Genomic DNA, 27,883 nt, shown 5'->3' on the forward strand with positions numbered 1-27,883 from the left:
AATGAGCTCATAAAAATAATTCTGGTCAAAAATAACTAAGTTTATTTTTTTTTTAATTTTTTTTTATTTATTTATGATAGTCACAGAGAGAGAGAGAGAGAGAGGCAGAGACACAGGCAGAGGGAGAAGCAGGCTCCATGCACCGGGAGCCCGACGTGGGATTCGATCCCGGGTCTCCAGGATCGCGCCCTGAGCCAAAGGCAGGCGCCAAACCGCTGTGCCACCCAGGGATCCCCAAAATAACTAAGTTTAATAAAATGCATCTAAACTGCTTCAGGTAAAAAATGTCTGAGTTTATATTCATTCATTATTAGAATTAATGTGACTTATCCCTTGCTGTCAAAATTATAAATCTCTTACGTATCAAACACATTGAAAATTGGGATGGGAAGGGGCAAGATAATCTTTGCCCCTCCAAAAAAATCAAAAATAGAGGAAAATAAAATAACTCATGAGGAAGGGAAACATTTTTGCATCTACCTTACCATTTAAAATATTTATTTATATGGTAAAACATTAACATGATACAAAAAGTATACCTTCAAACTAAGTCTTTATGTCTCTGTGTTTACCAGTCACTTATCTTCCTCCTCTGAAAGTAAATTATTAATATATTACCATTTATTTTATTGCCACCACAATGAAATAGGTATAAATCTAACAACATGTATAAGATTTATATGAGTAAAACTATAAAACTCTGACATAAGAAGTCAAAGAACTAAATAAATGGAGACATAGTCCATGCTTATCGATATGGAGCCTAAATATTGTCAAGATGTCAGTCCTTCCCAAAATAATCTTCAGATTCGAGGCAATCACAAGCAAGTTCCCAGCAAGTTATCTTGTAGGTATTGGTAAAGTGACTCTAACATTAAATGAAGAAGCCAAAGACTCCAATAGCCAACCACAATATTGAAAGGAAAGAACAAAGTTGGAATACTAACACTAACCAACTTTGACTTACTGTAAATCTATGGTAATCAAGACAGTGTAGTTTTAGCAAAGTAACAAATAGATCAATGGAAAAAGACAGAGTACCCAGAATAGACCCATGTGAATACATTCAAATGATCTCTGACAAAGGAATAAGGAAATAAAATGGAGCAAAGATAGTCTTCTCAACAAGTGGTGTTGGAAAAAAAACTTGCAAAAAAGTGAATCAAAACAAGACCTTACACTTTTCAAAAAAAAAAAAATCAAAATAGATCAAAGACCTATGTTAAAATACTAAACTATAAAACTTCTATAAAACATGGATGACATTGGCTATGATGACTTTTTAGAAACAACACCAAAGGCACAATTTGTGAATGAAATAATTGGTAAACTAAACATCATTAAAACTAAAACCATCTAGGGATGCCTGGGTGGCTCAGCCAGTTAAATGTCTGCCTGCAGCTCAGATCATGACCTCAGAGTCCTGGGATCCAGCCCCACATTGAGTTCTCTGCTCAGCAGGGAGTCTACTTCTCCCTCTCTCTCTGCCTCTCCCAAAAGCTGCTTGTGCTCTCTCTCTCTCTCTCTCTCTTTCTCTCTCAAAAATAAAGTCTAAAAAATTAAAAGTTATCTGGGCTGTGAAACAGAATGTAAAGAGGGTGAGGGGACAAGCCACAGACTAGGAAAAAATATCTGTCAAACATGTATAATAATGGGTTGTTATTCAACATATAAAAGAACTCTTCAAACCCAATGATGAGAGAATAGTTAAAAGTCCCGAACAAACACCTCAACAAAGAAGATATTTAGATGACAAATAATCACATGAAAAATGTAAAATACTGTATGTTATTAGGGGAGTGAAAATTAAAACAACAATGGGATACCTTTACATGCCTTTTAGAATGTCTAAAATACTAACAACACCAAATGCTAGTGAGGATGTGGAACAATAGGAACTCTCATTCATTGCTAGTGGAAATGCAAAATGGTATAGCCTCTATGGAATATAGTTTAGCAGTTTTTAGAAAATTAAACATACCATACAATCAAGCAATTATGCTCCATGGTATTTATCCAAAGGAGTTGAAATCTGTGCCTCCACAAAAACCTGCAGGTAGATATATACAGCAACTTTATTTATAATTCTCAGAACTTGGAAGCAAAAACATGTCTTTTGTAGGCAAATAACCTGTGGTACACCATGAAGCCTTATTCAGTACTAAAAATGAATAAATTATCAAGCCATGAAAAGACATGAAGGAACTTAAATGCATATTACTAAGGAAAATAAGCTAATCTAAACGGGCTACATACTATATAATTCCAACTATTTGACATTCTAGAAAAGATAAAACTATGGCGACTGGAAAAGAAAAAAAAAAAAAAGATCAGTGGTTGCCAGGGACTAGGATGAGTAAAGGAACTAGGATAAATAGAGAACAGAGGACGTTTATGTCATTGACACTATCCAGTATTAGACTACAAGGCTAGATACATACATTTGTCAAAACCTATATAATGTACAACTCCAAGAATAACCTTAATACAAACTATGAACTTTGGGTGATTATGATATGTCACTGTAGGTTCACTGATCATAACAAAGGAACCACTGCAGTTCAGGATGTCAATAGTGGGGGAGTTTAGGCTTGTGTGGGGACAGTGGGATATATGGAACTTTCTCTACACCAAGAGAGAAACTTGAATAAAAGGAAACTTTTATACACCAAGGGACATAATCAACAGAGTGGGAAAGGGAAACCACAGAATGGGAGACAATATGCTTATGATAACATGTCTTATAAGTGGTTAACTTATAGAATATATAAACAACTCTTATAACTCAATGAAAAATAAAATAATCTCTTTTAACATTGTGCAAAAACTTGAATAAACATTCCTCCAAAGAGAATATATAAATGGTCAATAAACATATGAGAAGATGCTTAACATCACTAATCATCCGAGAAATGCAGGTCAAAATCACAAAATGCAGGTAAGATATCACCTCACACTCTGTAGGATGGCTACCAAAAAATATATATATATATATAAGACAAAACAAAACAAAGAAATAAAATAGGAAGTGTTGGTTGAGATTTGGAGTAATTGGAACCCTTGGACACTATTAGTGGGAGTGTAGAATGAAACCACTACAGAAAACAGTATGGTGGTTCCTCAAAAATTAAAAATGGTTACCAAATGATCCAACAATCCCACTTCTGTATATACATCTGAAATAACTAAAAGCATGGTCTTTAAGAAATATCTACTCACTCACATTCACAGAAGCATTATTCACAATAGTCAATAGGTGTAAGCAATCCAAATGCCCATTGGCAGATGAAGGGATAAAAATTATACAGTAAATATGTACAATGGAAAAATACTCACCACATCTATGCTCAAACCAGTACTGTCCTCAATAGCCAAGAGGTAAAATCAACCCCAAATCCATCAACAAATGAATGGATATACAAATGTGGTATTCCATTATATATGGAATATTATTAAGCCTTAAAAAGGGAGGAAATAGTGTCACATGCTAAAATGTGAATGAACCTTCAGAACAGTATGCTAAGTGAAACAAACGTTAAAGCAAACACTGCCTGATTCCACTTATACGAAATATCTAATGTAGGCAAATTCTTAGGGATAGTAAGGAGAAAGGTGTTTACCAAGGGCTTATGGGAGGGGAGAGTGGGGAGTTATTAATTTGGTATAGACTTTCCATTTACAAGATGAAAAAATGCTAGTGATCCGTGGATCTAAGGGCAATGTGGATGTCCTTAACATCTACTGAATTATACACTTCAACAGTGGTTGGGATAGTAAAAAATTTTTAAAGTATCCTTTATTTCATACAATTTAGAGTATTACATTATATAGATATACCATAATATATTTAACTAGTGCTTTATTGGTGGACACTTAAATTGATTTCTAAAAATATTCCTGTAAAAAACTGTGCTGTGATATATATGTTCTTGGGTATTCTCATATTTAGAAGTTATAAGAGAAGGAGAAAACTGCAAAAAGATTGAGTAGCAGGAGCTATAAAGTAAACAGATAAAATGAGAGATGGTGTCATTGAAACAAAGAACATACAGTAATTCAGGAAGGAGAAAGTGAATAACTGTAAATTTTTGCTTTTTTAGTTTCAATAAAATGAGAAACCAGAATTGAGCACTTAATTTGGCAAGACTGAATCTTTAAGAATGTCATTTCAGAAGGGTAGAGGGTATGAAAATCTTATTAGAGAGAGATCAATGTTAATGCAGAAATATTCAATATATGGCACTAGTGAACTACTAAAGAGGCAGAAATATTCAATATATGACACTAGTCAGTCCTGTGGTCACCAAATATTTGGGCCTCTGTCCCTCCTGTAGGCAAAATCAATCACATTCGTTTTCCAAAGGTAAAGTTCAAAAATCCAATTCAGTCTCAATATGGTCTCAAATTCCAGGATTTCTACATAAAGTAATATCTACATAAGGAATTATTAATTCATTGTGTCTTTTCATCATATCTTGATGTTATTCCTCTGAACAGTAAAAATAATGTTTTGTTCTCAAAATATGCCAACATATTATCACTGGGCAAGGAAAGAAATTAATATGTCTATTTGTTAGGGTTAATAGAAGAGACCCACAGAAATCACTGTACAAAAGCTGTTCTATAATCCAAAGTGCAGAATTTTTAAGGTCCTCTGTCCCACTAATGGATAGTATGCTTTGATTAGGCTCTAATTTTATTCCCTTAGATGGATCGCCATGCCTATTTATTATTCTTTGTAAGCCTAGCCTTTGGAAATTTCTTCCAGTTGCCATGTTCTTTTGGTCCACAAACAAAATAGTTACTTGAAAATATGCCTTACCTGGTTCTAAGAAGATTTGTTAGCCTTTGGTCTCAGGGAATTTCCCTTTGTCAATACAACTCTCTTAAGAAAATAGTGAACTTTTTATCCCTTGATTCCAGAATTATAGGCCGTTGGATTTTTTAAACAAAGCTAAATTTTAATTGGTCTTTATCATTCTAAATTTTTATTTTATACTAGTTGGAACTTCATAATTTTTCCTTCCAAATAAATATCCAGTTTAAATGCTGGTCAAATAATACATGTATATATATAAATTTATAAGAAAATGTCATACTCTTATGAAGGCATTATACAAAGCCTTCAACGATTTATGTCTCCACTATTTTCTGGCTTATGTAGGTTCTAATGAGAGGACTGCTGCACTTCTTATCTATGTTCTTCTGTTACATGTCTTAGTTCTTTGGCTGATTTAAGATATTTTTTGCTCACTGGTTTCAACAATCTGGTGATTACATGCTTTGTTGTAATTTTCTTAAAATGTTCTGCTTACATTTATTGTGCTTTTTTGAGCTTTGTTTATAGTTTTCATTGCATTCTTTACCCTCCTATTACCAGTTTTTATCCCAGGGCTCTGATTATACATATTTAACACTAGATTATATAGCCACACCTTTTCATGTTTTCAATCTTTATTCCTTTCTGTGCTGCATTTTAAAGTTTCTATTGCTAGTTTTTTTACTCGCTCTTACTTTGCAGTCTAAGATTTACTTTACCCAATACAGTATTCTCAATTCTACAGGTACCATTTTGGTCTTTTCTAAAAATTATTATTTTTCCTTTCATCTGTTTATGCTTTCCTCTAACATCTTGAACATGTAATGCAAATTCATGCTAACATTTAACATTCTTGTTTGCTAATTCCATCATCTCTGTTGTCTTGGCTCTATTTTTATTGAATGAGTTTTCTCTTCATTATGAACGACATTGATCTGCTTCTTTTCATGGCTGATAATTTTTGATAGGCTGCTGTACATTATGTTAACTGACCTTTGGGTTTACAAATTCTATTTTCAGCTAGTTCTTACCTGCTATTATACCTATCCACTGAATTTTTAATGTTGACTATTGAATTTTCATTCATAAAACATTCAATCATTCTTTTTCTAATTAACTCTGTGACTTTTTGTAATAACCTTTCCAGCTCATCTTTCTTAAAACATGGTAAATATATGCACTTTATAGTTTGTATTTGATATTCAACAACTGTAGAACTATGTGAGTTCCCCCAACCCACACCCTGCAGCCCATCATTTCTGGTAGTCTTGCTCATGAAGAAGAGAGTCTCAGCATAACTTTTTGTATTTTGCCATGTGATTTCCTAAAATATATATATTTTAAGATTTTATTTATTTATCCATGAAAGACACAGAGAGAGAGGCAGAGACATAGGCAAGAAGCAAGCTCCCTGTCAGGAGCCTGATGTGAAACTAAATCCCAGAACCCTGGGGTCATGACCTGACACTCAACCACTTAGCCATGCAGGCATCTCCCTAAAATATTTTAATAAAAATGTATAGATATTAATTATGGTATATTATTCCAGAGAGTTTCTGAGTATATATCAGTTTACCAGGGATAGTTTCCTGAGTATAATTCTGTTTTAGAACAATGACAAAGCTCTTTTGAAGCTTTAGATTCTCTGGATGACTCAGGTAATGAAAAGGGTGGTGGCTCTCCAGAATTGGTACATTTCCAATTCTTCAATTCTCAATTTGAAGATGTAGCCCTTCTTATAGGGAAGAGTTTCCTTTCAGAATCCTTCATTCATCCTGAGTTATGGAATCATTAAAAACAAAAATTAAATTTCTTCTTACTGACAACACACTCAGAGAAAAAGCATGTACTAGGCTTTTTTCTTCTTTGAATTATGTTTTCCCTTTAGTTTTAGCCTGAAAATGCCTTTAGTTGGGCTCTTGGATGGTTTTAAGAAGAAGTTTGTTAATATATATAAAATCTCAAGTTTTTATAGTATTTTTCAAGAGGATATATGGTCTGAAATAATTATCCTTTTGTTTTTGGAAGCAAGGAGTCTACAACTTATTTTTTCTACTTATTCTTTGTGACATCTATATCTTTGAAATATTTTAGGATTTGGTGACCTTTTAACTCTTTTAATGTAAATAAAGTTCAATTGATTATAATTTGACTTTTAGAATATGGTGATAAAAAGGAATTATGTGTAGGTTTATAAAGAAGATAACAAATAGTTAACATTTCTTTGCATAAAACATTTGACAACAGCCAAGAAGAGGTAGGTGTTAACTTTCTTGAAAATACTATAATCTTAAAAGTTTTGTGTTTTGATATAGACAATTTTAGGCCTAGTTAGAGGCTGTTCCTATAGATGGCCACACTGAACCCAGTAATGCCTAGAATTTTCAAGAAATGGAACATTCAAGATTTCTGCAAAGAATTGCACCACATATTACTTAATTACTGTAGGGCAGGATATTTTTGTTAACAAGAATTTGATCCCATGGCACAGTGATGGTTCAGATACACATAAAGCCATCATGTAGACTCAAAATCTATAAATGGTAAAAACAGAGAAAGAACCACAGGAATTACATCAAGCTGAGCAGCAAAGCCTGTATTTTGGAGACAATACAGACATAAAAGATTCTGTGTTGATCATCCCCAAAGCTAGTCCTGTTTTTTAATTCCTATGAGCTATGATATATAGAAAAGATTTATATAACTTTACTAGGGAAACTCCTTCATGAAGAGTAGAAGAGTCTTTCCTGTTGGCAACACAAAATGATCTGATAGAGGTTAATAACAACATACACACAACAGGAGAGAAATATAGTGACTAATATTAATTAAATATGATAATACAAGCAGTAAACACCAAAGCATATAGCATTAATACTTACCGGTCTCTACTGATGTACAAGAACTCCATCAATCTTTTCATCAATTCCAACAGGGTATAATTACAGTTAGAGGATCAGGATAAAATGATTGAGCATCTTGATAGAACACAGTTATAATCTTGACCTTTGGAGGATTGCTGTAAATATGATTTATTTGTATTTAGCATTTGGTGAGACCATTCGTGACATGGAGAAAAACATATTCATATAAATTATGTCATTCAACAAAGATATTAAAAAAGAGCTTTGATCAAATTTATATGTGTATATAAAATGTAACCTGATATTGCTGAACCAAATCTAGCCAATTTAAAAAGAATGAAATGGAAATAAAATAAATGTCAAATAAATAAAAAAAATACATGTGAATTTATTGTATTAGTAAAGGAGGGTCAATGTATTGCTTAATGAGCCTGATGCCTACAATTATTCCCAGATAATAAGAGAGGTGTTAGAGACACATTAACTCTTTCAAACCACTAACCACCTAATTTGCAATTGGGGAATATCTCACAAAAGATATAACAGAAGCTGTTAAATGTTTTTAGATATTTATTGAAATTCGCACTATAAAACTTAATGGAAAGGCTTTTGTACAGTTTATAGATGATTATTACAAAGCAAATAAATATAAACTTTTTTATAAACTCTTCATGAAGAGTGAAGGAGTTTCAGTTTTAGTACATAAATAGAATGTTTTCTTCAAGATAAAGGGAGACTTTTAGGCTCTATGGTACTTCAAGTAAGCAGACATTTTACTTTATGATCATTTTAATTCTCAAAATTTCAGTTGGTTTTTCTTTCCTTACCTCAACTGCATTTCAAAGAATCATTTGTATTTGATAGCATTAAATTACTTGAGCTGAACAGTGAGTTTTCCAGGAGAATATTAAATATACTGCTAAGATTTACTTAGGTATTAATGAGAATGCATATTTTTACAAGGACTATATATAAAGAATAGTCAAGGGGTGTTTTGGTGATTCAGTCGGTTGAGTGTCTGCCTTTGGCTCAGGTATGATCTCAGGGTCATGGGATAGAATGCTATGTCAGGCTCCTTACTCAACAGGAGTCTGCTTCTCCCTCTCCCTCTCCTCCTCCCTCTTACTCATACTCTGTCTCTGTCTCTCTCTCAAATAAATAAATAAAATCTTTATTTTAAAAAACAGTCAAATGTTAAGAATTCTGTGTGTTTAGCGCTGTTATGCCATTATATTTTCTAATGACAAAGAATAATATACCAAAGTGGGGTGGTTGGGTGGCTTAGTCGGTTAAGCATCTGACTCTTGGTTTGAGCTCTGGTCATGATCTCATGAGTCTTGGTCATGAGATTGAGCCCTGCATGGAGCTCTACACTCAACAAGGAGTCTATTTGAAGGTTCTCTTCCCCTGCCCCTCCTTATGCTCTCTCTTTCTCAGGTAAATAAATATATCTTTAAAAAAAGAATAGTGTAACAAACAAAAATAAGGGATTTAGTTATTTCTATTGTTTTTCTCAATGTTAATCTTTTGTTATTATTATAAAGGTCTGCGATTACTTTTAGGACTGAATATAAGCTAGAAATAACACAGGGGTGCTTTTAGTTTTGGTATAGAAAGATGCCTATTAAAAGATGAACTTAAAAAAAATAAATAAAAATAAAAGATGAACTTGTTTTCAACCAAAAAATTTCATACAATATCTCCGTTTCTTTTTAGGTTTGAACTACCATAAGCAATATATTTTTAAATGCCTTAAAAATGCTTTATTAATATTCTGTCAGTAGAGCAAACCATTTTTATTTATTCTAATTTATTCAATATTTATTTTGAAAATTTAAGAAAGCCTTGGAATTTACTTAAGCAGATCTACTACCGCTTCATATTTACTGAGGCTCTAAAATATAATTTGAATTGGATGGATTCTCCTCTATAAAAAAAAATATGTTTTAGCTGCTCAAATATTTTTGAATAAGATAAACACTGTCTGATATGCAATGAAAATTAAAATATTGGGTGACTTCTAGTGCCTATCCCTGTGCTGCGGATGTCTGAGAACTCTTATGGTCACTTGATGGATATGAAAAACATATTTGATTATAAAATGTGTAGTATAGTGGCTAAGAGTAAAAGTTCTAAAGCGAAAAAGATTAGAAGCTGAGCCTCTCCCTGTAGTCCTTACTAGTACTTTGACCTTACGAAAATTACATCTCTAAGTCTCTGTTGTCACTCAGAAATGCTACCAGTATCTTTCTCTTAGGGTTACTGTCACGATTAAAATAGAATTAAATGAGTCAATCAAAGAAGGACAAACATTATATGTTCTCATTCATTTGGGGAATATAAATAATAGTGAAAGGGAATAGAAGGGAAGGGAGGAGAAATGGGTAGTAAATATCAGAGAGGGAGACAGAACATAAAGACTCCTAACTCTGGGAAACGAACTAGGGGTGGTGGGAGGGGAGGAGGGGGGGGTAGGGGTGATTGGGTGATGGGCACTGGCGGGGGCACTTGATGGGATGAGCACTGGGTGTTATTCTGTATGTTGGCAAATTGAACACCAATAAAAAATAAATTTATTATTTAAAAAAAAGAATTTATGTTAATAAGCCTAAAAGTTATGCACAGTTCTTAGCACAAATTGAGTGCTAAGAAATAGTCATTATTTGTATTACAAAATTATCTCCCTATTTTTTTTCCACTGGAAATGTGGTATTGATGAATGTACATAGAAATATATAACTTAGAAAACAAGGTAAATCTCTTTTTTAACATAACTATTTACTTAATAATAACCAAAATAATTAAGGTCCAATTGGATAGAAAACTGTGTCATCCTTAGACAAGATTAACTCTACCTTCAAGAGTTAATTTTGAAGCATACTGTAGTTTTTCTGTATCATTCTCAACTGTCAAATTGACACTAGTTGTTATTTCTAGTGTGAAGATTAATCTGACAATGTATTCAATTATTTTGAGACAAAGATTTATAACATAAATTCAAATGTGTCCATTCCTATTTTCAAACATATGTCTCTGTATACCCATTTACTAGCTGTATGTGGCACAGATACATAGATATTAGACATTAACTTTTTTCCAACAATTAAAGGTTTCATTTATTTTTTGAGTATAGAACTCCTGTTACAGTGAAATATAATATAAAGGTAAATTTCTGGACATTGAGCTTATTTGACTTCTTGAGCTTTATATTTTAGTCATTTAGAAGTTTGTATCTTTATTTAACATTATAGCCCTTTTTAGCAAATGACAAAGAGAATGGAACATCAATTGTCTTTTTTCTTATTCTTATTACATCAAATAACCTATTAAATCCAAGCACTGTCTGGCCACACTGTACCGTGCCTGTTTCTTCAAAACTAACTTTAATTAATGCACTGGATATATTTCAAGTGATTAAAAAACACAGATATAAATTGTTTGGGTATTGGATTTAAAAAATTTAGCTGAGCAGAGAAAAGAAAAAAAGGAATGAAAGACAACCATATCAAGTAAAGAAACAGTCTTTTGTAACTATGAATTGATGAGTTTGGAACTATTCATTGACTGATATTTTTCTAAACATATTTAAGCAATTAGAATAAATTCAATATTTCAATTGAAAATAATCATCTAAAGATTATTCCTCCTTTTCTTTTAAGGTTGTTGTTTTTGGTTAAACAGCATGTTCAATCCCTGAAAATCCCCAAATATTGCGTATACAGGAAAAAAACACAACACATTCATTATAAATAAATGGCACACATTTTTTGAGAGATTATTATGTGCTAGTCACTGCATTATGTATGTTACATGATTATTTTATTTACCATTAAAATATCATGAATTGACTAATACTACCCCACTGTTACAATTACAAATTTTTAAAATAAATTCCATTTTTAGGGCAGATTTAGGTTTATAGCAGAATTGAGTAGAAAACATAGTTTCCATATCTTCAGCCCATTTTCATACATACAATCTCTTGGAATATCAACATCCCACATCAGAGTGGTATATATGCTATAATTAATGAACCTGCATTGACACATCAATATTGCACAAAGTTCATAGTTATGTTAGGATTTACTTTTGGCTTGTTCTGTAGGTTTTCATAAATGTGTAGGGATGTACATTCTATAATAGTAACATTATACTGAAGAATTTCACTGTCATAAAAATCCTTTATGTTCTAATTATTCATTCTTTTCTCCACACTAATTCATGGCAACCACTGTTCTTTCTTCATAGTTTTGCCTTTTCCAGAATGTCATAAGTTCAAATCATACAATATGAAGCCTTTTTAGACTGGTTTCTTTCACTTAGTAATATGCATTTTAGCTTTCTCCATGTCTTTCCATTTATTGATAGCTTATTTCTTTTAGATGCTAAATAATATTTGATAGTCTTGATATACCACAGTTTATCTATTTACCTACTGAAGAACATCTTGATGATTGCTTCTAAATTTGGGCATTATAAGTAAAGCTACTATAAATTTCCATGTGAAGGTTTTTGTGTGGACATTAAATTTTCAACTCCTTTGGGAGTGTGATTGCTATATCTTAAGATAAAAGCATATTTAGTTTTATAAGAAACAAGTTGTCTACAAAGTACCTATATCATTTTGCACTCCCACCCGCAATGAATGAGTTCCAATAACTCCACATCTTCACTGCATTTGGTGTCTTCAGTGTTTTGAATCTTATACATCCTAATAGGTTTGCAGCTATATTTCATTGTTTAATCTGCTAATGACATATGACATTTAACATATTTTTATATGCTTTCTACCTTCTGTATATCTTAAGAGAAATGTTGATTCATATTCTTAACACATTTTCAATCAGGTTGTCCATTTTCTTATTGTTGAGTTTTAAGAATTCTTCGTATATTTTGCATTGCATTTCTTAATCAGTTATATCTTTTGAAAATATAAATTCCCATTCTGTGGCTTTCCTTTTTTTGTTGTTGTTGTTGTTGAACAATAAACATTAATTTCTCACAGTGCGGAGGCTGGGAAGTCTGAGATCAGGGTACTAGTATGGTTGGATTCTGAGGAGGAACTACTTCTGGTGTGGAGACTTTGGCCTTCTGCCTGTGTCCTCAAGTAAGAGAAAGCAAAAAGAGGACTAGCTCTCTTCCTCTTTTTATAACTCTAATCCCTTTGTGGGGTTCCACTTTTGTGACTAATTATCTCCCAATTACTCTACCTATAAATATCATCACAATAGTGCTTCCATATATGAATCGTGGAAGGGACACAAATATTCAGTCCAGTGTGGAGGGCTGGCAATAGCCAGGCTAAAAAAGAATAATCTGTTCTTAGATGGGCTAGAATTTTTCGGCATTGATATTATAAACAGGGCACAAGCGTGCAAAAGCACCTGGCTCTAAGAGTCCGGAACAGGCTAGGTTTGGCCACTCCCCACGGACAAAACCCAAAGACACAGAGATGAGTGGTAGTGAAATAAGAAAGGAATTCATTCCAGTGAGGACAATCCAGGAAGACAGAGGACTAATTTCTCAAAGACTGTCTCTAAACTTTCAGGTTTATGTAAGGAAAACATGGGACAAAGTTGGTTAGTGTGTACAAGTGGGCAGTAAAGGTCAGGTAGATCATTGTTCTGGTGTCGGTCATCCAGGGTCTTACTAAGGGTAATCCCTTTTGCCTGAGAGGGGTAGTTTCAGTTCCCATCACAGATACTTTGCTGGGTATTTTGCCTGAGTGAAAAGACGAGCTGAATAGAACTTAATCAATTAGAAAGTAGACTGAGGTAAAACCAGAGGTAGTTGATGTCCTCTTTCAATGTATATAAAACTCAAGGCATTTTCTAACCATCTCAAGAGTTAACTTCAGGAGAAACCCACTCCTTCCCCCTTCAGGCTATGGCTGATTTCTGATCCTGCTCTGGGCCCTAGTGTGCACACATGGTGAATATATAGGTAGAGCCTATCCCCACGGTCTACCATTGCTTTTGGAAGAAGGGGAGCTCCAAGGGATTGTCAACATGTGGCTACCTTGCTGATGGAGGAGAGACAGAATGCAGTTTAATACAAAGATTTGAAAAAAAAAGAAAAAAAAAAAAGATATTTGTCTGCTTGATCTCCAGCTCTAGTGAAGATAGGAAATTAGCCCATTTCTTAGAATCTGCAAATGTCCAGGTGGAGATGCTTGGGCTGGAGGAAGGAATTTCAGACCTCCCATACAGGTTTGATGGGATTTGGCTCCTGTGAGAATGGCTCCTGAGGCAACTGCTCAGTTGAATTAATGAAATTGATGTAGAAATGCATTGTCTAGTTTGTGATCTTCTGCTATGTCTCACCTTTTCTTTTGTGATTATGTCACTGAATAGAGCCCCTTCAGAAACAGCTGTAGTGTTGATGTGCCACTTTTTCCATATGCTATATATTGTGTCAGCAGGTTTTTGAGTGTTTTTTTTTAATTGGGTTCTTTTTTTATTATTGGATTGGAAGAGTTCTTTTATTAAATAATAATAAAAAAAAAACTTAAGTATACAAGGCTTGAATTCACAAACCTGAGATGGAGATTTGGGCTGAAATCAAGAGTGAGACACTTAGCCAACTATGCCACCCAGGCATCTCAGCAGCTTTTTTTTTTAATTGACATACATGTTATAGTAGTTTCAAGTGTATATCTTAGTAATTCAACAATTGTATATATTATAGTGTTCATGATGATATGTGTAGTTACCATCTGTCACGATTCAATATTATTACAGTGTTTTGAATGTATTCTCTATGTTGTACTTTTCATCTCTGTGATTTATTTCTTTATAACTGGAAGTTTATACTTTTTTAATGCCCTTCTCCTATTTTGCCCATTTGCCCCACTCACCTCCCTTCTGGTAATTATCAATTTGTTCTCTATATTTAAGAGTCAGCTTAGGTTTTTGTTTGTTCATTTGTTTTGTTTTGTTTTTATATTCCACATATAAGTGAAGTCATGTGGTATTTGTCTTTCTCTGACTTATTTCACTTAGCTTAATACACTGTAGGGTCATTCGTGGTGTCAAAAATGGCAAGATCTAATTCCTTTTTATAGCTAAGTAATATTCCATGTATATACAAACTACATCTTCTTTATCCATTCATCTTTTGATGGGTAGATGGGTTCCTTCCTTATCTTGGTTATTGTAAATAATGCTGCAGCAAACATTACAGTGTCCACATCTTTTCAAATTAGTGTTTTCATTTTCTTTGGGTAAATACCAAGTAGTGGAATTACTGGATCATATGGTATTTCTATTTTTAAATGATTAAGAAACTTCCACATTGCTTTGCATAGTGATGGCACCAATTTACATTCCTACCAACAGTGCCTAAGTACTCCTTTTTCTCTGCATCCTTGTTGACACTTGTTATTCCTTAACTTTTTGATACTAGCCATTCTAACAGGTGTGAGGTGTTATCTCATTGTGGTTTGATTTGAATTTACCTGGTAGCTAGTGATGTAGTGATGTTGAGCATCTTTTCTTGTGTCTCTTAACCATCTGTATATTTCTTTTGGAAAAATATCTATTTGGTTCCTTTGCCCAGTTTTTCATCAGATTGTTTTTTTTTTTTTTGTTTGTTTTTTGTTTTTTGGTGTTGAGTTGTATAAGTTCTTTATATATTTTGTATATTAACCCCTTATCAGCTATATCATTTGCAAGTATCTTCTTGCATTCAGTAGATTGCCTTTTTGTTTTGTTGATTTCCTTTGCTGTGCAAAACAAAACAAAATGAAAGAAAACAAAAACTTTTTATTTTGGCATAGTTAGTCCCAATAATTTATTTTTGCTTTTGTTTCCCTTACCTGAGGAGACATATTCATAAATATATTTCAAAGACAGATGTCCAGGGGATAACTGCCTATGTTTTCTTTTAGGAGTTATGAAATTTCAGGTCTCACATGTAGGTCTTTAATCCATTTTGAGTTTGTTTTTGTGTATGATGTAAGAAAGTGGTCCAGTTTCTTCTTTTGCATGTAGATACCCAATTTTTCCAACACCATTTATTGACAAGACTCTTTTCCTCATTGTAAATTCTTTCAAAGACTATCTTTTCCCCATTATATATTCTTACACCATTTGTCATAGGTTAATTGACCATCTCTTGTGAGGCTATTTCTGGGTCCTTGATCTTGTTCCATTGATCTTCGTGTCTGTTTTTTTGTGCCAGTACCATACTGTTTTTGATTACTTTGACTTTCAAATCTTGGATTGTGATACCTCCAGCTTTGTTCTCTCTCAAGATTACTTGAAACCTTGAAATCTGGGATTGTGATACTTCCAGCTTTGTTCTTTCTCAAGATTGCTTTGGCCACTCTAGGTCGTTTGTGGTTTCATATATATTTTAGGATTAGTTGTTCTAGTTCTGTGAAAAATGCTATTGGTATTTTGATTAGGATTGCATTTAATATATAGATTGCTTTGGTTAGTATGTGTTGCAATTTTTATACTGAAAGATGGACATGATGTATTGGGTAGAAATAACTCTGTTAAATATGCTGTTAGTAATGTAGTGGTAAGATATGGGAAGTAGAGATAGGGTTCTATAGTATTATGATTAGAACTCAGTCTTTTAGTGAATGTATGCCTCTAGATTGTGAACTTCACTGGTGCATATTATATGCCCCTAGCCCTCAGATCAAAGAGGATGACTGGGGAAGGCTGAATTTGTATGTTTTCCTCGTCCCAGGTGGAGAACTGTAGAAGCTGGAGTTAAGTATTTCCATTTTCCCTGGTCAGTTAGGCTGTGACATATCCCTAGCAGGTTAGGCTCTGGTAAAATGTTTCTCTGAGGGCAGGTCTTGTTGAGAACAGAATGCTCTGGTGTATTTTGAAGTGGTTCATTTTTCCTTACCTAACCAAGAGCCTTAGGAAACTTTTCTCTGATATTTACTATGAGGACCTTGTAGAAATCCTGGAGGTAAAAATTACCAAAAGTGTAAGGCCCTTCTATGACTGAATCCTCTTAGAGTTGCTCTCTCTTAGGTTTGTCCACACTGAGTCTTCAATAATTCATCAATTATAGCTGAGGTGTTCCTACCTCTTTACTGGTTTCTGTGCATGGATATCTCCTCCAGTATGTTTTGATTCTCTGTATCTGCTTGTCTGTGTCTCCAGTTTGGGGGCAGTATTTCTTTCCTGTGACCTCACTACTCTAATGGATCAAAGGACAGTTGTTGATTTTTCAGTCTGTTCAACTTTTTAATTGTTTGCACAACGTGGGAACTTTTAAGCTCCTTACATGGTGAATTGGGAACCAGAAATCCCTCATTGTTTTTTTTCCAGGTGATATACCATAGCACTATACTGAGGCAAATTTAAGTAATTCATGTTATCCATTGTGTAGGTCAAACATTAAAAAAAAATTGACAGATGTTAAGAATAGATGTGTAAATAATGATTAAATTACATATATTAAACCTTGATGTTTTACAGTGTAAATACATTAATGCTGTGATTTGGCAGCCTACTAGGTCAAAAAAAAAGCAAGAATCTGTTTGAAGGCATCTATATCATCACTGATATGATCTGTATTGCCTATGTTGCATGCAACTGCAAACACAAAAAATATTTCAAGTTACAAACTGATACTTCTAAAACTAGTATTTTTTAAGATTGTATTTATTTATTTATTTATTTATCTATCTATTTATTTACTTATTTATTTACTTATGTATTTATTTGAGAGAGAAAGTGTGCATGAGAGAGCGAGGGTATGGGGAGATACAGAGAGAAAGGAAGGAGCAGAGCCTGAAACAGGGTTTAATTCTAGGACCCTGGTATCATGACCTGAGCCAAAGGCAGATGCTTAAGCAACTGAGCCAACAGGCACCCCTAGAACAAATGGTCAAATTCTCAGGTACTTATGTTGGTACTTAAGCCAAAGAACTCATTATTCCATTTGAGTCTGTAGATTTCATCGTGAGGTTTTATCAATGCTACTGTAAAAGGGTTGATCTACCAGAAATAGGTGTATTGTTCATGTTGAGAAAGCTAGAAACTTGCTACTACACTCAGTTTTAGAACTGGAATACAGAATCATTACCTATCATGCTGAAATTGAGTGGCTAACACAAATCTTCTATTCCTTATAGGCTGCCTAGAGCCAAAACTGAATCTTGCCAGTCTTGTCTTGTGCCCTCTGTATTATAGCACTTTGATTTTGTACAAGTATGTGTTCCCAGACAACACAAACTCTACACCATGAAAGTTGATTGGCCGGAGGATCTTTGATTTGCTGTTCCATGCACAGACTCAGAACTAGAATATTTCCCTTTCTAGTACTCATTCTAGAACAGGGATCAGACCACTGCTTCTTTTCTAATTTCCTTAGAGTTTTATCTCAGAGGGCTTGTTAAATTTCCTATTTTCTTCTCTCCGGGTCAACTCTCAAAAGTTTCAAGTAGCCTTGAAATTTAGGAATAAAGTGATACATTTTTTTCATAAGGCCTTTGGACTCCTTATAAAAGGTATAGAATTTTGCTTATAGTCCATCCAGTCATATGCTGCTTTTTTTTTCACAAAAGCATTAATTTAGGCCTCACTAAACAGAGCTGTAGGCACAACACAAGGAAAATACCACACTATTTAATGAGCAACAGAAGATATATATGGAAGGACTACTGCATACCAGGCACTGCTATGGGGAATGGGGACAGAGCAGAGATACAAAGACAGAGTCTTTGGCCGGAAGGAATTTGTGCTGTTTTTAAACACTATTTTATTTAAGGTCAATAGCTTTTAAAAGGATCCTTTTGGCTTTAATGCAGAGAATAGAACAATATGAGGCAAGATAGAAGTAGGGAGACCCTTTTGAGGTCTACCCAAAAAGTGTAGGTTAAAGACCATAGTAGTCTATGTTAAGGTACTGGAGGAAGTGCAAGTGGTCAGATTTAGCATGGTATTTGAAACTAAAGAAGATAAAACTTGTTGATAGATAGGATGTTCTTAGAAAAATGAATAATCTTGGGATCACTCTGCATATAGTCCCTAAACTTTTTTTAAACTGCTGGCAAATTAATATCATTTATTTCCCACAACTGGTTTTATAAAATGTGATTTTAATAAGGCACATCAAATGTCTGAATTCATCTTTCTGTGTTGAATTGTTAGTACTGGCAAATTTATAGCATTCTTTGAATTTCAGGGCTGACAGTGAATAAAAATAATTATGTAGGGACATTTCATACACTCTGTCAGATCTCTCATGAACATCTTAGCTACATGCTGACATTACAGACAATGGATATATGGCAAGTAGAACTCGTGAAGCTCTAATTTTACAGCAAGACAAGGAGATCTTTAAGATGTACCAGGAGCATGATTTAACTCCATCATCTCCGGCACTTCATTTCTTTGCCCCTTGAACAGACTTGCCTATCATAGGACATGTTCTTTTGACATAGTTCACCCTGGAAATTGCAGAGAGAAACAGTTACCTCACTCAAATGAAATATAAATAGACTCATATTTCCAAATTTTTGTGGTTTCTAATACTTGAATGTGTTCCAATATTCATTAAAATACTCTTAACAAATATTAACGTACTTTTCTTATTTGCATATTGATTCCAACAGCACTTTTTTTTCCTGTTAAATGACTAGATCAATTGCACCTATTCTGTTTTTGCCATTTCTTTCATCAGTTTGTTTTAACAAACTTGCTTCTTTCCATTCTTTTTGTTATCATTCTTAATTTTCAAACAACTTTTCATTCTTATTGTGTTCTCTGAGTAATTCTAGTATTTTAAAATACTGTTTCCAGGTTTGAATAAATAACTCCACTTGAAGTCTGATGCCAATAAATCAAAATAATTTCCTTTCATCTGGGTATGATACATATTTTAAGTATTTCTTTATACTAACAAAAATAACAAACCCATAAAAACTAATGCAGATTATCAGACTACCAGTAGATCCATTTATAGAATCTTACTACTTAGAATGAGAGTTAATGCATAAATGATATGGGCTTTCATCAAATGCTGTGATTGAACCCTTAATTGCCATTTTTTTGGTAAATATGTAGCTCTCATCCATATTAACAATATTTCAATGAAATAAAACTTCAGTGTGAAAACATGATTTGTATATTTTTCATTTGTTTAATTGATCTATGAACACAGCACTTAGATTATCACGTAATTTGTAAATTTCTAGGCAAGAAAGAATATGAAGTTACCTGTATTACTGTCACTTTCTTTTGGTTTCCCATTGCTACTATAATAATTTAAGTCTAGATAAAGTCATACAGCAGTAGTTTTCTAAGTGATTTCCTCCAATCAGGCTTGAGGTTCTAAAACATTATAAATTCATGTCAAATTGAGTTACTAAACATTACAGGAATTGTTTATTCCTATTCTCATTTTGAATTTTGAAAAATAAGTACTAAGTCAGAAAGATCTGGGTTCAAATACCAGTTAAATCTTTATTGAACTTCAATTCTCTTCTCTGTAAAATGATAAAATTACTACTTAAATGAAAAGTTGCTTTGGAAATTACATGAAGATATATATACATATTACCTGTGTATTTCTCCCTCACCTCCTTCTCTCTCTCTACCTTCCTCCTTCCTTCCATCTATCCATCCATCCATCTAGTGATATAGTAAATATTTCCTTGTACTTGTTTAAGATTCTTAAAGGGTTATAATTTTTCTTAGTAAATTCCATCATTACTTAGTCTCACAAGCAAGGCATGTTCACATATGGGAATTAGCATATACTATCCCCAGCATATCGTTCTGGCCCTATTATTTTTGTTCTGTCTAATTTGGATTTCTTACTTATCCCTTATTTCTTTCAGTATTCTTTCCTCCTATTTTTCTTGCAAATGGATGCCTTTCTCCATCTTTTCTGTCCTAGGATCGAGTCCCACATCGGGCTTCCTGTGTGGAGCCTGCTTCTTCCTCTGCCTATGTCTCTGCCTATTTCTCTGTGTCTCTCGTGAATAAGTAAATAAAATATTTAAAACAAAGAAACTGAAGAATATACAAACAAATGGAAAAATATTCTATCTTGTGTATTGGAAGAACAAATAATGTTAAAATGTCCATGCTACCCAAAGCAATCTACAGATTTAATGTAATCTCTATCAAAATAACACCAGCACTTTTCACAGAGCACGAACAAACAATCCTAAAATGTATATGGAATCATCCAAGACCCCGAATAGCCAAAGCAACCTTAATAAAGAAAAGCAAATCTGGAAGCATCACAATTCTGGACCTCAAGATATATTATACAAAGTTTTAGTGATCAAAACGGTATGGTACTGGACAAAAAAAGACACATAGATCAATGGAACAGAATAAAGACCTTGATTAAATCCACAATTATATGGTCAATTAATCTTTGACAAAGGTGGCAAGAATATGCAATGGGAGATAGTCTCTTCAACAAATGGGATTGGAAAAACTGGACAGCTACATGTGAAAGAATGAACCTGGGTCACTTTTTTTACATTATAGACAAAAATAAACTCAAAATGTATTAAATATGTAAATGTGAGACCTAAAACCATAAAAATCCTTGAAGAAGGTACAGGCAGTAATTTCTCTGACATTGACCAAAGCAGCATTTTTCTATACATGTCTCCTCAGCCAAGGGAAACAAAAGCAAAAATAAACTCTTGGGTCTAGATCAAAATAAAAAGCTTCTGTACCACAATGGAAAAAAAAATTAAAAACTAAAACACAACCTTCAGAATGGGAGAAGATATTTCCAAATGACAAATCCAATAAAGGGCTAGTTTTTAAAATATGTAAAAAATCTATACAATTCAACACCCAAAAAATTAAAAATAGGGAGAAAACAAAACAGATATTTCTCCAAGGAAAATATTCATATGGCCAACAGACACATGAAAGTTGTTCAACGTCACGAATCATCAGGTAACTGCAAATAAAAAACAAAAATGAGCTATTGCCTAACATCTATCAGGGTGGGTAAAATAAGAAAGACAAGAAATGACAAGTGTTAGTGACTATGTGGAGAAAAAAGGAGCCCTTGTGCACTGTTAGTGGGAATGCAAATCCAAACTGATGCAGCCACTGTGGAAAACAGTATGGAGGTTCCCCCCAAAATAAAAATAGAATTACTATATGATCCAATAGTTCCACTACTGAATGTTTATCCAAAGAGTATGAAAACACAAATTTGAAAAGATATATGCACCCTTATGCTTATTGCAGCAGTATTTACAATACCCAATATATAGAAACAGCCCAGATGTCCATTGATAGATGAATGGATAAAGAATAAGTGAATGGATAAAGAATAAGTGATATATATATATATATATATATATATATACCTTCTATGGCTGAGAGGAGTCATAGGTATAGGCCAAACTGGGCAGATTTACCAGTAGCTGCTAGTAGTAAGCAAAGTAGCAGTAGGTTGAGGTTGTTGCTAGTTGTTATGAAGATTTTTTGAAGGTCTCATGTATTTAGGTTTAATAGAAATCATGCTATAGCTATGATATATCCTACATCTCCAATGCGGTTGTAGAGAATTGCTTGTAGGGCGGCTGTGTTTGCATCAGTTCGGCCATATCATCACCCAATAAGTAGGAAGGATATGATGCCTACCCCTTCTCAGCCAATGAATAGCTGGAATATGTTATTTGTGGTGACTAGAATCGTTATAGTGATAAGGAATATGAGGAAGTATTTGAAAAATCGGTTAATATAGGGGTCTGAGTATATATATATATATATATATATATATATATATACACACACACACACACACAATGAAATATATACATATGAATAGTCATAAAAAAGAATGAAATCTTGCCATTTGCAACAACATGGGTGGATGGATCCAGGTAGAATAATGATAAATGAAATAAGTCAGAGAAAGACAAAAACACCATATATTTCACTTATATGTGGATTTAAGAAACAAAGCAAATGAACGAAGATAAACAGAGACAAGCCAAAAATGGACTCAACCCTAGAGAACAAACTGATGATTACCAGAGGGGAGGTGGGTCAGAGGATGGGTAAATAGGTGAAGGCTATTAAGAGTACACTTACCACGATGGAACACTAAATAATGTATAAATTTGTAGAATCACTACATTGACACCTGAAAATAATATAACAATGTATGATAACTCTACTGGCATTGAAATTTTTTTTAAAAAGGTTACTCTTTTATCATTTTATTAATCCAATTAAAATTCCCACATGTAAATATACTACTGGTTCATCAAATTTAAAAGTTTTAATTTTCAGTAGAATGGATTTTTTAGGTGTATATAAAAATTATTTTTGCACTGAAGATTAGGGGAAGCAAATCTTTTAGGAAAAATCTTTACCAAATTCAATATTTTTCTGCAGATTGAAAAGATTAAATACATAAAAGCTAAAACTCATGAAAAAAGTTTTCTTATCACCACAACATCTCCACCACTTAGAAAATAATTAGGAGAGGGATGCCTAGGTGGCTCAGTAGTTGAGCATCTGCCTTCAGCTCAGGGTGTGATCCCGTTCTGGGGATCAAGTCCCACATCAGGCTCCCTGAGAGGAGCCTGCTTCTCCCTCTGTCTGTGTCACTGCCTCTCTGTCTTTCATAAATAAATAAAATCTTACCAAAAAAGAAAGAACATATTCAGGAGACAGTGTTAAAAATAAGAACAAATCATATTTGAACTAGAAATCTATTTTGTTATAATTAAATAATTTATTCAAGAAATATTTATTAATGTTGAAAACTATTTTCTTAAAATTTAAATGAAACCAATTCAAGAATTTTTAAAGATAATTCTCTCTCTCTCTCTCTCTCTCTTTTTTCTTTTTTCTTTTTCTTTTTTAATGTAGGCTTCACGCTGGGTGTGGAGCCCAACCCAGGACTTGAATTCATGACTGTGGTGTTAGAACGTGAACTAAGATCAAGAGTTGGATGCTTATATACAGATCACAAAATTTACTCATATTTACTTTTATAGTATATAATAGTATGTGCACAGAAGTTTGAGCCATTTTAAAATATGATACTTAAAATTATTAAATTGCAGTATTCATATCTCTGATTGGACTCTCCACTTCATTAAAATAGCATTTTATTTAATACATTTCCTAGAAGAAAATGAATGATTTACACAATGTAAACGTGATTTTATTGACTTTAAATAATATCATACTTAAGAAAATTTCACTTTTATACTCAAAGGTAGAAATGAGGTTATATCAAACAAAAAGGAAATTAGATCTTATCAGTCATATTACATGGACCCCATCTTTGGCTTCTTGGTTATATATCAGGATAACTGACATATTTTTAATTCGGAAAAATGTAAAAGTATTATTTGACAGCATGCTTCACATTATATGAATCTCCTTAGGAATGGATGATTGAGGATTATTGTAACAACATGTGTTGATAAATTCTGTTGTCTTTTGTTTTATAAAAAAAATCAACATACTAATAATTTTCAGGATTAAATATTTTGTGACCCTGGTAGTATGATTACTGCTATGCGAAACACATCAATGTCACACAGTATTTTACCTGGCAAATAATCCATAGCTGCTGCTTCTGCGTTTAAGAAAGTTTAGCATTATACGTAATAGAACTCTGAGTCAACCACAGGGTAGCAGTCTCTGTATATGGAATCCACTTGACTGGACTCAATCCTAGCTCTGCTGCTTTCCAATTGTCTGACCCTAAGCAAACCATAAGCACACTGACATCTGTAAAATGAGAGTAATAATGATACTTGTAGGATAGCTCTGAAGACATTCTGTGACAATTACACAAGGATTGTAGCAGAGTATCTGTAACATATTATATGTTTAATTTACTATTAGTTATTTTTCAGTATTATTATGTAAGCTTTCAATATATTGTTTTTATCATCTTACAGCAGATAGTGAGATGAGAAAGATGGCATAGAATAGATATAAGTCCTGGAGTTGCTGGATGGCTCAGTCAGTTAAGCATTTACCTTCAGCTCAGGTCATGATCCCAAGATCCTGGGATCCAGTCCTGCACCAGGCTCTCTGCTCAGTGGAGAGTCTACTTCTCCCTCTCTCTCTGCCTCACAACACCCCACCACCACCACCACCTCATGTTCTCTCTCTCTCTCAAATAAATAAATAAAATCTTTAAAAAAAAAAAGTATAGACATAAGTCCTTTAAGTCAATTGCTGGATAAGATTTGCCAAGTTCTCTATTCTCTATTAAAAATGGGATACGTTATAAAAGTATGTTTCTATGGGCTGCATAGAACATTTCCATCCTCATTTGAATTATGACTAATAAATAGTAAACTAATAAATAGTAAAGATATTCCTCTGAGTGGACTTAGTTCTTGCTAATTTTTATTTCCTGAGTTAATTCGTGGCTAAGATAAATGCTGTTAGGAAAGGTCTGTTTCAAAAAAAAAAAGGACCATTTCTCGTTACTTAAGGCTTGCATCTCATAGAATACAGGGACCTAGAGTCATGCACAAATTATAACAGAGTGCCATAGAAGGCCTTGCCTCTCATGGTAATCAGAGTTTTAAAAATTAGAAACATTTAAAATAATCTAGTTACAACAGTCAGTTCTCTTTCTTGAGCAATTATCAGTACCACAAAGTTAAGTCAGTACTGTTTTTTTTCTTAGACTCCACAACTACTGAAATGATATCTCCTTATATTTCTATTCTTACTGACATTTCACAAATAAATTAGCCCTCTATTCTTCCTATTAATTAGGTGTATTGTTATCGTTAGCTAGGCAAAAAAGTCCTGAGTTTCATTTTTAGTATTTTCATTTTGGCATTTCTGGAGCCATAAAATGTGATGCTTTAGGGTGGCACTAATCAAGGAGTCTTAATCTCAGTGAAGAACCATTGTTGAAGACTTACTTCTATAACCCATCTGTTGCAATCCTATAACAAACTTTCCTCAAACTTCTCTCAGTTTTGAAGAACTAGGTTATGGAAAAGGAGAAAGAAATGTCAAACTTATTGAAGTGCTATGGGTTTGATATTAGTAAATGGTATTGGTATTAGCAGACAATTCCAACAATAAAATGGTAGGTCACAATGTGATTTGGATGTCTTACATATTACAAAACTGTAATATGTAAACTAGGCCTTCTTCCAAGGGTTCTGGCTTATTGTCATGCTGTTAAGCATGTCTAATAGACTGACATTTTATTAAGCATCACTTCCTGCAATGTATTACACATTTATATAATTTATTAATTTTTCATTGTTAAACAATGAATGCAATGTGATTCTGCTCTTTCATGGCAGTCCACAGGCAATAGTTTATAGGGAAATGACTATACTCAAATCCTACATAGATTATATCCTTGGGTATAAAAATCACTTTCCTATTCTGAACCCTAAGCATAGTGGTTACTACACCCTCTAATATCCATTCATTAATTCACAAACTCAGGGACACACTAAAAATGTCCAGATTGCCATACAACACTATAAATAGCATATTAGCACACTAAATATTTCTAAATGAATTAAGTTCTCTTCTTTCTCTGAAATCTCTACTATTAGATAGCATACATTTAGCTACCTAATTTTATACTACTTAATTTGTAAAGTAATTTAGGGTTTCAGGGAGTGATTTCACAAGACCTGGAATAAGATAATAAGATTTATAAATATTTTAATAGTAATGTTCATATATTAAAACTGATTCAATATTACTTTCACATCTGAACATTTCTACTCTTATAATGTATTTTGGATTTAGATAATCTTACTGCTATATATTAAATATCTTAGTTATGCAAATAGGAAAAGGTTTGACCTTTGCTTTTAGATATGTGTTAATGAGAACAGTAATGATAACTTGTAGTTATGTTTCAAGTAATAGTATTAATTCAACAACTAAGTATATACTATATATGTTTCACCTTGACTTGAGTAAGTGCACTATGACTTGAGTAAGTGCATCAAATAATGCCACTGTGGATTTTAAATCTTTCTATCACACGTAGGATCTCATCTGCCAATATTTGATTAGAGGATCTAGTTACCTGAGACAGATTTTCTGTTTGATAGATATATAATCTGAAGCTTCAAGACTATTGATTAAGCTGCATTCAACTCGGAGAAAAAAATGTAGAAAGTAATTTTGATTACACTTCATCCTGTGACTTCTGCTTTCTGCCGTGTGGAGTCCAAATAGCAAAGTATGTTCCTGTCTTATCACCACAAGCAGATGCCTCAATATTGACTGAACCTTGATGAAATTTTAAAAATATATATCATGAATGAAAAACCGTTGATTCTCTCTTATATTTTTTTATTGAAATAATATAAACTCAAATCATTTGAAAGTGTAATAGGAGTAATGTGGTAGTGTACCTTGAAGTCTTTTGTTATTAGGTAAGTAGAATTAGACCAATAATTTAAACTGTTCAAATAAACCCACTATAGCAGAATGTAGACTAAAAATGAAATTTTCTTACCTGATTTTTAGATAATTCACTGCTTTATTCCACTATTTCCCAGGTTCTTCTAATAAGAACACGCAACTGGGATCCAGTGGACACCAAAGCCAGGTGTAATGAGACTGAATGCATTAGGACAAATTTGAGCTGCAGTCTTAAGTATTTTAGCACATTCATAAACCAAATAAAAGTATTCACAATATCTCTGTCCCTTGACAAACAAAACTCTGAAATAATATCATAGAATTCAGACAAAAATTCAGAACTTTGAAGGTTAACTTAAAACAATTCACATAAAATCAAATGTATTTATTATTGGTGTAGAATTTAATAAAATTAACAGATATAAACCTTAGTATAATTGCCCACCCAATAAAGATTTGAATATTTTAACGATTCCAAAAACTTCCCTCAAGGCTCTTTGCAGCCAATTCTTTCCAACCCTAGAAACCAGCCATATAGGATCTGCTTTCAGTCACTAGAGATCCATTCACATTTCTAGAATGTCATAACAATGAGAGCATACAGTATGCATTTTGTGGTATTTAGTTTTTATCATACAGCCTGTGCTTTCGAGATTCATCTGTGTTATAGTGTGCATTAGAAGATCCTACCTTTTTAGTTTATAGTTTATCTCCTATATTGCAGATATCAACCAAATATTTCTGTTCACTCGACTATTGATGTACATTTCTGTTGTTTCCAACATGGGGCTATCATAGGTAAAACTTCTGTGGATATTCATGTACATGTATTGATAGGGACATGTGTT

General features: G+C 33.2%; 1 long non-coding RNA gene across 2 annotated transcripts in view; it reads left to right on the forward strand.

Moving 5' to 3' along the window:
- The window catches only part of LOC140616451 (uncharacterized), a 37,272-nt gene extending 10,344 nt beyond the window's left edge, over nucleotides 1-26,928 (forward strand). The window contains exons 2-3 of one of the 2 annotated variants that reach the window (XR_012016933.1): nucleotides 81-277; nucleotides 26,720-26,928. This is a non-coding gene — a long non-coding RNA (uncharacterized lncRNA). Of the gene's footprint in view, nucleotides 1-80; nucleotides 278-23,522; nucleotides 23,705-26,719 lie in introns of those variants that run through there. The other variant, XR_012016932.1, reaches the window with a different exon arrangement.
- Nucleotides 26,929-27,883: the final 955 nt, after the last annotated feature.

This window comes from Canis lupus, chromosome 24 (assembly GCF_048164855.1).
Source record: "Canis lupus baileyi chromosome 24, mCanLup2.hap1, whole genome shotgun sequence".
NCBI lineage: Eukaryota > Metazoa > Chordata > Mammalia > Carnivora > Canidae > Canis > Canis lupus.